The following is a 12,711-nucleotide window of genomic DNA, read 5'->3' as shown; positions in this document are numbered from 1 at the left end:
TTTCTCTAGAATCCATCTCCAAACCACTCGTATCTATTCAAAAATGATTCAATAATATCAAATATTGCTAAAGGAATCAATTACATTGTATAAATTTAGATTTTTTAAATTTTTCTCCAAAAGTCAAAAATTGACCCCGGCCCGCTTGGTAAAAACCCGAGGTTCAGACCAAAATTCATTTACCCATTCACCCCCGAGCCCGGATATATAATTGGTTTTGAAATCCGACCTCTATTTGAGGTCTAAATTCCCAAATTTTCGAAATCCCTAGTTTCTACCCAAACCCCCAATTTTACTATGAAAACTCTAGATTTTAGGTTGAAAATTTATGAAATAAAATGGGTAATTGAAAGAAAATAGTTTAGAATAACTTACCAATACTTTGGGGAAGCAAATATCTCTTGAAAATCGCCTTTAGCCCGTTTGGTACTTGAAAATGTGAAATAATGGCTAAATACCGTTTTTGATTTTGTTTAAAGTGCTGGGCGACAGTATTTATCGCGATCGCGTGAACACTGTCGCGTTCGCGAAGAACAACCTCCTAAGGACTTACGCGATCGCGGGAGGCTTTACGCGTTCGCGAAGGTTTAGCCCGCCTTACCTTCGCATTCGCGAGACAGGGCTCACGTTTGCATAGAGTTTCCCAGGTCCCGTACCCAGCCTAGCTAAAGCTATGCATTCGTGTTCGACGGGTCGCGTTCGTGTAGAGCAACTCCCCCCAATGCTCCGCGTTCGTGACCATAGTCTCGCATTCGCGTAGAGTAAAATCCTCCCCATCCCAGGTTCCCCTTCGCAATCGCGAGAGTGACTACGCGACTGCGAAGCACAATATATCAGATACCAGATACAGCATAGACACACTAGATTTTCTAAGTCTAAAACATCTCGTAGCCTATCAAAAACTCACCTGAGCCCTCGGGGCTCCAAACTAAACATGCACATAAGTCTAAAAACATCATACGAACTTACTCACGCGATCAAATCGCCAAAATAACACCTAGAACTACGGATTGAACACCAAATCGAATGAAATTTTCAAGAAAGCTTTAAAATTTCTATTTTCTCAACTGGATGTCCGAATCACGTCAAACCAACTCCGTTTCTCACCAAATTTCATAAACAAGTCTTAAATATTATAATAAACCTGTACCGGGCTCCGAAACCAAAATACAGACCCGGTACTAACAATGCCAAACATCAATCAATTCTTAAAAATAATTAAAATTTCAGACTTTTAAATTTCATCAAAAATTCATAACTCGAGCTAGGGACCTCCGAATTCGATTCCGGGCATACGCCAAGGTCCCATATTTTGATACGGACCCACCGGAACTGTCAAAATACGGATCCGGGTCCGTTTACTAAAAATATTAACTGAAGTCAACTCAACTAAAATTTTTAGGCAAAAATTCTTATTTTTATCGGTTTTAACATATAAGCCTTTCGAGCCAATACCGGGACTATGCACGCAAATCGAGGAAGACTAAGATGAGGTTTTTGAGACCTCAAAACGCAAAGTTAGATTTTAAAATATAAGATGACCTATCGGGTCATCACATTCTTCACCTCTAAAACAACCGTTCGTCCTCGAATGGACATAGAGATGTACCTGGGCTGGTGAAAAGATGTGGATATCTACTCCGCATGTCTGACTCGGACTCCCAAGTAGCTGCCTCGACGGGTTGACCTTTTCACTCAAACTGAAGGATAACTCTTTGATCTCAACTGGCGAACCTGCTGGGCTAGAATATCCATCGGCTCCTCTTCGTAAGTCAAATCCTTGTCCAACTGGACAGAGCTGAAATCTAACACATGGGACGGATCGCCGTGATACTTTCGAGGAACGGACACATGGAATACCGGATGAACAACTGCTAAACTAGGTGGCAACGCAAGCCTGTAAGCCACCTCTCCCACTCTCTCTAGAATCTCAAAAGACCCGATATACCTAGGGCTCAACTTGCCTTTCTTTCCGAACCACATTACACCCTTCATGGGTGATACCTGAAGCAACACTCTCTCCCCGACCATGAATGCAACATCACAAACTCTGCGGTCAGCATAACTCTTCTGCCTGGACTGAGCTGTGCGAAGTCGATCCTGAATAATCTTGACTTTATCTAAGGCATCATGTACTAAGTCTGTGCCCAACAATCGAGCCTCCCCTGGCTCGAACCACCCAACTGGAGACCGGCACCGCCTACCATATAGTGCCTCATAAGGAGCCATCTGAATGCTCGACTGGTAGCTGTTGTTGTAGGCGAGCTCTACAAGGGGCAAGAACTGATCCCACGATCCTCCGAAGTCTATAACACATGCACGAAGTATATCCTCCAAGATGTGAATAGTGCGCTCGGACTGTCCATCTGTCTAAAGATGAAACGCTATGCTCAACTCAACCTGCGTGCCCAACTCACGTTGTACTGCTCTCCAGAAGTGCGAGGTGAACTACGTACCTCGATCATAAATGATAGACACGGGCACGCCGTGAAGACGGACGATCTCACGGATGTAAATCTCTGTCAACCGCTCCGAAGAATAAGTAACTGCCACACGAATGAAATGCGCTAACTTAGTCAGCCTGTTCACAATGACCCAAACGGCATCAAACTTCCTCTGAGTTCGTGGGAGTCCAATAACGAAATCCATAGTGATACGCTCCCACTTTCACTCAGGAATCTCTATCTTTTGAAGTAAACCACCAGGTCTCTGATGTTCACACTTTACCTGCTGGCAATTTAGACACTGAGCTACATATGCAACTATGTCTTTCTTCATTCGCCTCTACCAATAATGCTGATGCAAGTCCTAATACATCTTGGCGGCGCCAGGATGAACAGAATATAGGGAACTGTGGGCCTCCTCAAGAATTAACTCATGAAGTCCATCCATATTAGGCACATAAATACGACCCTGCATCCTCAAAACTCCCTCATCTCCAACAGTAACTTGCTTGGCATTACTGTGCCGCACCGTGTCCCTAAGGATAAGCAAATGAGGGACGTCGTACTGCCGATCTCTAATGCGCTTTAACAAAGAAGACCGAGCAACTGTACAAGCTAGAACACGGCTGGGCTCAAATACATCCAACCTCACGAACTGATTGGCCAAAGCCTGAACATCTAGTGCAAGCGGTCTCTCACCGACTAGGATATACGCAAGGCTGCCCATACTTACTAACTTATGACTTAAGGCATCAGCCACCACGTTGGCCTTCTCGGGATGATACAAGATGGTGATATCATAATCTTTCAATAGCTCCAACTACCTCCTCTGCCTCAAATTTAGCTCCTTCTGTTTGAAAAAATACTGCAAGCTTCGATGATCAGTGAATACCTCACATAACACGCCGTAAAGATAGTGCCTCCAAATTTTCAGCGCGTGAACAATGGCTACCAGCTCTAGATCATGAACATGGTAATTCTTCTCGTGAATCTTCAGTTGCCGTGAAGCATATGCAATAACCTTGCCACCCTACATCAATACCGCACCCAGACCAATACGGGATGCATCACAATATACTGTATAAGATCCTGAACCTGAGGGTAACACCAATACCGATCTCGTAGTTAAAGCTGTCTTGAGCTTCTGGAAGCTTGCCTCACACTCGTCTGACCACCTGAACGGGGCACCCTTCTGGGTCAACCTGGTCAACGGGGATGCTATAGACGAGAACCTCTACGAACCGATGGTAGTAACCCGCCAAACCCAAGAAACTACAGATCTTCATGGCTGAAGTAGGTCTAGGCCAGTTCTGAACTGCCTCAATCTTCTTAGGATCCACCTGAGTACCCTCTACTGATACAACGTGACCCAAGAAAGCAACTAAACTCAACCAAAAATCACATTTTGAAAACTTAGCATACAACTAGCTATCTCTCAGAGTCTGAAGCACAATCCTGAGATGCTGCTCATGCTCCTCTCGACTGCGGGAGCAGATCAAGATATCATCAATAAACACAATCACGAAGGAATCCAAGTAGGGCTTGAACACCCGGTTCATCAAATCCATGAATGCTGTTGGGGTATTTGTCAACCCAAATGACATCACTAAAAAACTCATAATGCTCATACCGAGCCGAAAAGCTGTCTTAGGGACATTGGATGGCCTAATCCTCAACTGATGGTAGCCAGATCGCAAATCGATCTTCGAAAGCACCTTGGCACCCTGAAGCTGATCAAATAAATCATCAATCCTCGGCAATGGGTATTTGTTCTTGATGATGACTTTGTTCAACTGCCGATAATCTATACACATCCTCATCGATCCATCTTTCTTCTTCACAAACAACACAAGTACACCCCAGGGCGAGACACTAGGTCTAATGAAGCCCTTATCAAGCAAATCTTGCAACTGTTTCTTTAATTCTTTCAACTCTGGCGGGGCCATGCGGTATGGCAGAATGGAAATGGGCTGAGTGCCCGGAGCCAAATCAATGCAGAAATCAATATCCCTGTCGGGTGGCATCCCCGACAGGTCTGCAGGAAACACCTCTGGAAACTCACGAACAACCGGCACTGAATCCATGGAAGGAACCTCCACACTAGAATCGCAGACATAAGCCAAATAAGCTAGACACCCCTTCTCGACCATATGTCGAGCTTTCACATAAGAGATAACCCTGCTGGTAGAATAGCCAGGAGTCATTCTCCACTCTAATAAGGTGCCAGCCAATCCATACCTAAAATGACATCAAAATTAACCATATCGAGACGTAAAAGATTTACACGAGTCTCGAGACTCCCAATGGTGACTACACATGAATGATAAACACGATCTACAATAATAACATCTCCCACAGGTGTGGACACATACACAGGAGCACTCAAAGAATCACGAGGCACAACAAAATATGAAGTAAAATATGATGACACGTAGGAGTAAGTAGATCCCGGATCAAATAGAGCTGAAGCATCTCTATTGCAAACCGAAACAGTACCAGTAATAACTGCATCGAATGACTCAGCCTCAGGCCTGGCTGGAAAAGCATAACATCGGGGCTTAGCCCCACCACCCTGAAATACGTCCCTGGGATGGCCTCTAGCTGGCTGGTCTCCACCTCTAACGGCCTGACCTCCACCTCTAACAGTCTAGCCTCTACCTCTGGATGCCTGGCTGGCTGAGCAGGTGGTGCAGCAACTGGTGCCGGAACCATGGCACGAGAACTATGATACTGTGAGCTGCCCGTTGCCCGAGGGAAAAATCTAGCAATGTGCCTCGGATCACCACAAGTATAACATAACCTCGGCTGCTATGATTGTTGACCCTGAAACTGACCCTGTCGACCTGAGTAACCACCCTGATAACTCTGGAGTGGAGGTGCACTAATAGGAGCTGGTGGTGTACTGTAGGCTAGCTGGTCGGAATAAGGCATATGGGGACCACAACCACCTGAGGCACCGTGGGATGCCTGGAGTGCTGAATGAAACGACTTGGGAGGATGGCCTCTACCAAAAGTACCCCTGCCTCTAGGTGAGGCACCGCTAAACTCACCGGAATGACGAGGTCTCTTGTCAGACCCCTGACCTCCCTGAGCAAGAACCATCTCGACTCGTCTGGCTACATTGGCAGCCGCCTGAAAAGAAATGTCACTCCCAGTCTTAGCCATCTGCAATCTGATAGGGTGAGCAAGTCCATCAATAAACCTCCTCACCCCCTCTCTCTCTCTCTCTCTCTCGATGGGAAGCAAGAATAGCATGACGGGCCAAATCCATAAAACGGGTCTCATCCTAGTAACAGTCATACTGCCCTGCTGGAGATGCTCAAACTGACGGCGACGCTCTTCTCTCAATGTGATAGGCAGAAACTTCTCTAGGAAGAGCTGAGAGAACTGGTCCCAAGTAAGAGCAGGTGACCCAGCTGGTCTGGTCAACAAATAATCTCTCCACCATTTCTTGGCGGAACCAGTCATCTGAAATGCAGCAAAATCGACCCTATTGGTCTCCACTATACCCATGTTCCGTAGAACCTCGTGACAACTGTCAAGATACTCCCGGGAGTCCTCTGAAAAAGCACCGCTGAAGTGAACTGGAAAGAGCTTGGTGAACTTGTCCAATCTTCATAAAGCCTTAGAAGACATAGCTGGCCCATCTCCGGCCTATGCCGCAATAACCGGCTGAACTACTCTGACTGGCTGAGCTGCTGGAGCCTGATAATGGGGAGCCATCTGCTCCGGAGTGGGAGTAATGGGAGTCTGGGCTCCTCCTCCAGTCTGAGAGATGGCTGGTGCCATGGGAAATGTGCCAGTCTGGGCAACACTCTCCATAAGGCCCACCAAACGGACCAAAGCGTCCTGAAGTACTGGGGTGGCAATGAACCCCTCCGGAACCTGAGCTGATCTGGCAGGAACAATCTGGGCTGGAACCTCCTCGTCAAGCTCAATCTGAGGCTCCACTACTGGGGCTGCTGCTCGAGTTCTGGGCTGAGCCCTGCCCCTACCTCGGCCTCGACCTCTGCCCCGCGTAGGAGCTGCCACTGGAGGCTCTGGCTTCTACTCAGCTGAGGAAGCAGTACGTGTTCTCGCCATCTGTGAGAGAATAAGAGAAGAAGAGTTCAATCAGTATTGAGAAAACAAAATCGCACGACAGAGGAGAATAAAAGTGAAATTCGTTCTTAAACTTCATAGCTTTTGGAAGATAAGCACAAACGTCTCCGTACCGATCCTCCAGACTCTACTAAGCTTGCTCGTGAATCGTGAGACCTAGGCAACCTAGTGCACTGAGACCAACTTCTCACGACCCGGAATTCCCACCGTCGGGACCGTGATGGTGCCTATCACGACCAAAACTAACCCCTGTCATGATGGCGCCTATCGTGGAACTAGGCAAGCCGACTCATTTCCAAAACAAACCGATATTTTCATTTCAAAGATAATTTCAATGTTATTTAACATAAAAACCTTCGTAAAGGAGTTCCAATCAAAATAAAAGTGTGGAAGGAAAGGCCCGACATCGGGGTGTCACTAGTCAAGAGAATCTACTACAATCTGTCTAACAATATCAAGGCTAACTCAGCCTGAAAAATAGCTAAATACAACTAGAGGAAGATAAGAGGGAGAAGAGCAGGGGCTGCGATCGCCAAACAGCTACCTTGCTATCTCCAAGAAAAATCTGCAACCAGAATAATCAATAACTGCTACCGTTCCCAGCTACACCTGAATCTGCACACAAGGTGCAGGGAGTAACGTGAGTACGCCAACTCAGTAAGTAACAACAATAAATAAAGACTAAGCAGTAGTGACGAGCAATAAAGCATATCAAGTTCATATCACAAAAATTCAGTAAGTACAACATGCTTTAAAAATCAGTGCTTGAATCAAATTATCTCGTTTAAACCTGGCTCCAGTAAAAATCATTTAAAGATATTTTCAACAGTTTTTCAAACAGAGGAAAAATGCAAAGGTGAGCAAAAATGAAGAAATCATAAACAACCCCTCGGGCAAACCTCACAATCACTCTTGCCACTCGGGCATACCTCACAATCACTCTTGCCACTCGGGCATACCTCACAATCACTCTTGCCACTCGGGCATACCTCACAATCACTCATGCCTCCCAGTCACCCAGCACTCGGCTCGCACTCAGTAGGTACCTACGCTCACTGGGGGTGTGTACAGACTCCGGAGGGGCTCCTTCAGCCCAAGCGCTATATCAAGCCAAATCATGGCATAAATCACTCAGGCCCTCGGCCGATATCAAATATGCTGCGGTATGTAGCCCGATCCCATAAATATGCAACATGCTGCTGCGTGCAGCCCGATCTCATAAATATGCAACATGCTGCGGTGTGCAGCCCGATCCCATAAATATCCTCACAAATCAGGCCCTCGACCTCACTCAGTCATAAACCTCTAAAGACACTCGGGCATTTCAGTAAAAACAGGGCATTCGGCCCAAAACAACATTTATATGCATCAAAATAGAGTCATAAAACTGAGTTATGCAGTAAACAAGTATAACCATGACTGAGTATAGATTTTCAATCGAAAATAACGATAGGATAGTAAGAAAAGGCCCCTAAGGGTCCAAACAGCACTGGCACAAGGCCCAAACATGGCATTCAGCCCAATTTACAAAAACTCTTTCTAAAACATATAAGTATCATATAGTTTCAACAAAATATGCAACTTTACAGTTGCTACGGGATGGACCAAGTCACAAATCCCCAATGGTGCACGCCCATACGCCCGTCACCTAACATGTGTGTCACCTCAAAATAGTAGAATGATACGAAATCCGGGGTTTCATACCCTCAGGACTAGATTTACAATCGTTACTTACCTCGAACCGGTCAAATCTCTACCCCGCAATGCTCTTGACTCTGGACTCGGCCTCCAAATGCTCCAAATTTATTCACAATCAGTACAATACCATCAATATACGCTAATGGAATGAATTCCACAAGAAAAGCTACAAAATTAGACCAAAATTCGAAATTGGCTCAAACCCAAACCCCGGGCCCACGTCTCGAAATCAAACAAAATTTATAAAACTAGAAAGCTCATTCACTCACGAGTCTAACCATACCAAATTCATCAAAATCCGACATCGTTTGGTCCTTCAAATCCTTAAATTACTTCTCCAAAAATCCCAAGCCCTAACCCCTCATTTTCACTAATTACATGATTACACAATGGAAAAATCACCATATATACGAGTACTAGGGCTCAAGCAACTTACCTCACCGATAGCCCTTGAATCACCCTTCAAAGATCACTCCAAAAGCTCCAAAAACCGACTTGAAAATGGTGGAAATGAACCAAATTCGCGAAGGGTTCTATTTATGGTTTCTGCCAAGGTTTTTCGCACCTGCGGAAAATTTCATGCTTTTGCGCCACCGCACCTGCAGAAAAATCCATCGCAGGTGCGGAACTCACTTAGGAGCCCAGCTTCTGCATCTGCGATCCAAAACCCCGTGCCTGCGAAGGCGCACCTGCGCGTTTCCTCCGCTTCTGCGAAGCCTGCCCAACATTACCCTTTCCGCATCTGCGCCCCAGGTTTCGCACCTGCGGGGTCGCAGATGTGACCTCCAACTCGCACCTGCGCAACCTGCCTAGCCCAGCATTGCCCGCACCTGCAAACTCCCCAGGCGCACCTGCGACTCTTTCTTCCGCAGGTGCGAAAATAGCAGTAGCAGCAGCTTCAGCTGCATTTTCCAACTTCGACTAATCCGTTAAACACCTGGAATCACCCCGAGGCCCTCAGGACCTCAAGAAAAAATACCAACAAGTCATATATCAACATACAAACTTAGTCGAACCTTCGAATCACTCAAAACAACATCCAAACACCAAATTATCCTCGAATTAAAGCCGGAGAACTTCTAAATTTCCAAATTCGTCAATCGATGTCGAAACCAACCAGACCACATCTGAATGACCTCAAATTTTGCACACAGATCACAAATGACACTACGAACCTACTCCAACTTCCGTAATTTCATTCCGACCCCGATATAAAAATTTTCCACTGCTGACCGAAATCGCCAAATTTTCAATTTCACCAATTCAAGCCTAATTCTACCACGGACCTCCAAATCACATTCTGGACGCACTCCTAAATCACCTAACGGAGCTAACGGAACCATCAGAATATAAATCTGAGATCGTTTACACATAGGTCAATATCCGGTTGACTTTTCCAACTTAAGTTTCTACTTAAGAGACTAAGTGTCTCAATTCACTCTGACACTACTCCGGTCCCGAACCAACTAACCCGATATAACATAATATAGCTGAATAATACAAAAAGAAGTACAAATGGGGAAAACGGTGCTATAACTCTCGAAACGACTGGTCGGATCGTTACAACGCATAACATTTCACTTGTTAGGTAAGCCAACGTTAGAGAATCATTAAACCAAACCTTATTCAATTTAATAAATAACAGCAAATTAGCTAAGGTGAAATATAGTGAGTGCGGAAAATAAAAAAACTGCATTAATTACTACCACCCAGATCTGGAGTCACAATTCAGGAGCATTCTAAAATTTATTACAAGTAATAGTCTGGAAGAAATACAACTGTTTGAATGAAAGAAATAGTAAAATAGAAAAGATAGACGGGGACTTCAAGGTCTCTGAATGCAGACAGATCTACCTCGAGTCTCTGGATAGCGGTCCAACAGCTAAAATCTCGATCAACCCGAGTTGGTACCAAAATCTGCACAGAAAGTGCAGAGTGCAGTATCAGTACAACCGACCCCATGTGCTGGTAAGTGTCGAGCCTAACCTCGATGAAGTAGTGACGAGGCTAAGGCAAGGCACCTACAAATTAACCTGTACGATTTAACAGTGTATACATAAATAACGGTAATGAAGAGCTAAATAGGAAATATCAGGAGGGGGAAACATGTTGAGGGAAATACGAGGTAAAGAACGACAGCAAAATAATAACTGGAACAACCAATATACTATGAATCAACAGGAACATTGAATACAGTAAAGGAAAAATACACGGTATCACCCTTCATGTTTTTACTCTCAACCTCACCATAACATCAATAGAAACGGCACGGCATCACCCTTCGTGCATTAACTCTCACAATATGGAACGACATCACCCTTCGTGCATTAACACTCACAATATGGCGCGACATCACCCTTCGTGCATTAACACTCACAACATGGCACAACATCAGATACCAGATACAGCATAGACACACCAGATTTTCTAAGTCTAAAACATCTCGTAGCCTATCCAAAACTCACCCGAGACCTCGGGGCTCCAAACCAAACATGCACACAAGTCTAAAAACATCATACGAACTTGCTCGCACGATCAAGTCACAAAATAACACTTAAAACTATGAATTGAATACCAAATCAAATGAAATTTTCAAGAAAGCATTAAAATTTCTATTTTCTAAACTGGACGCCCGAATCACGTCAAACCAATTCCGTTTCTCACCAAATTTTATAGACAAGTCTTAAATATTATAATGAACCTGTATCGGGCTCCGAAACCAAAATACGGACTCGGTACTAACAATGCCAAACATCAATCAATTCTTAAAACAATTAAATTTTCAGACTTTTAATTTTCATCAAAAATTCATAACTCAAGCTAGGGACCTCCGAATTCGATTCCGGGCATACGCCCAAGTCCCATATTTCGATACAGAACCATCGGGATCGTCAAAATACAAATCCAGGTCCGTTTACCAAAAATATTGACCGAAGTCAACTCAACTAAAGTTTTTAGGCAAAAATTCTTATTTTTATCAGTTTTTAACATATAAGCCTTCCGGGCCAATACCCGGACTGTGCACGCAAATCGATGAAGGCTAAGATGAGGTTTTTGAGACCTCAAAACGGAGAGTTAGATTCTAAATTATAAGGTGACCTATCGGGTCATCACATCTGTATATTTTTATTTGGAAATATTACTTCCTATTTTAAATTATTGCACCATATTCTTTATAAACCAAAACAATTTCAAAATATTATTACTTATAGCTACCTTTTCTATATTATAGTAAAATAGGTATTTATTTTATACCTTACCATTGAGGCGTGAAATACGCCAGTTATGTTATTTATCTCTCTCTCTCTCTCTCTCTCTCTCTTCTTTCTCTCTCTCCATCAGCAAGATTCTCAATCCACTCTCTTCTCCCTCAAATCTCGATCTCTCCCTTTTCCATCAAGGCAGCCATCGTAGCAGCCGTTTTGGTGACGATGGTGGATTTTTTAAAGCGTAAAGAATAGATCTGAAGCGGAGAGAATAGATCTGAAGCGGATAGAATAGATCTGAAGCAAAGAGGGAGTAGGCGATAAGGAGCGACTTCGTACAAAACAGTCCAGACAGAAAAGTTATGCGGATCAGAAAGTGCATGATTTATCATTTATGGTGGGTGAAAAAGTCCTCTTGAAGGTTTCACCGATGAAGGAAATCATGAGATCTGGGGAAAAAGGCAAGTTGAGCCCAAGGTTTATAGGCCCATTTGAGGTGTTGAGATGAGTTGGGGAGGTTACTTACGAGCTTGCTTTGCCTCCCAGTCTATCGGGAGTTCATCCGATTTTCCATGTATCTATGCTCCGAAAGTATCATGCCGACCTGTCACATGTGTTAGACTTCAGTACTGTTCAGTTAGATAAAAGTTTGGGTTATGAAGAGGAGCCAGTTGCCATTGTTGATAAACAAGTTTGCCAGTTGAGGTCCAAGAAATTTCTGCAGTACAAGTCCAGTGGAGGGGCCAATCGGTCGAGGAAGCAACTTGGGAGGCCGAGGAAGACATGCGGAGCAGATATCCACACTTATTCAGCACTCCAGGTACAATTTTAAACCCGTTCGAGGACGAACGTTTGTTTAAGAGGTGGAGAATGTAATGACCGAACTGATCATTTTGACTTTTAAAACCCTGTTCCCCTAAATAAAACTCCTTGTATGTGATTTTATTAATTTATGATTTGCGGGAATAGTTGGTTCGGGATTTGGAAGTGTTCGGGTTAAAATCGGAACACTTGGTTCCTTAAGTTGGCCTTAAAATGCTAAGTTTGACTTCGGCCAACATTTTTAGAAATTGACACCAGAATAGAATTTTGATGATTCCAACAGCTCCGTATGATGATTTTGAACATAGGAGCATGTTCGGAATTTTGTTTAGAAGTCCGTAGTTAAATTAGGCTTGAAATGGCTAAAATAGGAATTTAAGTTTGAAAGTTTAACCGGGGAGTTGACTTTATGATATCGGAGTCGGAACCCAGTTCCGAAA

This window comes from Nicotiana tabacum, chromosome 12 (genome assembly GCF_000715075.1).
Source record: "Nicotiana tabacum cultivar K326 chromosome 12, ASM71507v2, whole genome shotgun sequence".
NCBI lineage: Eukaryota > Viridiplantae > Streptophyta > Magnoliopsida > Solanales > Solanaceae > Nicotiana > Nicotiana tabacum.
The sequence above is the reverse complement of the archived record's forward strand: the minus strand, read 5'-3'. Positions refer to the sequence as shown.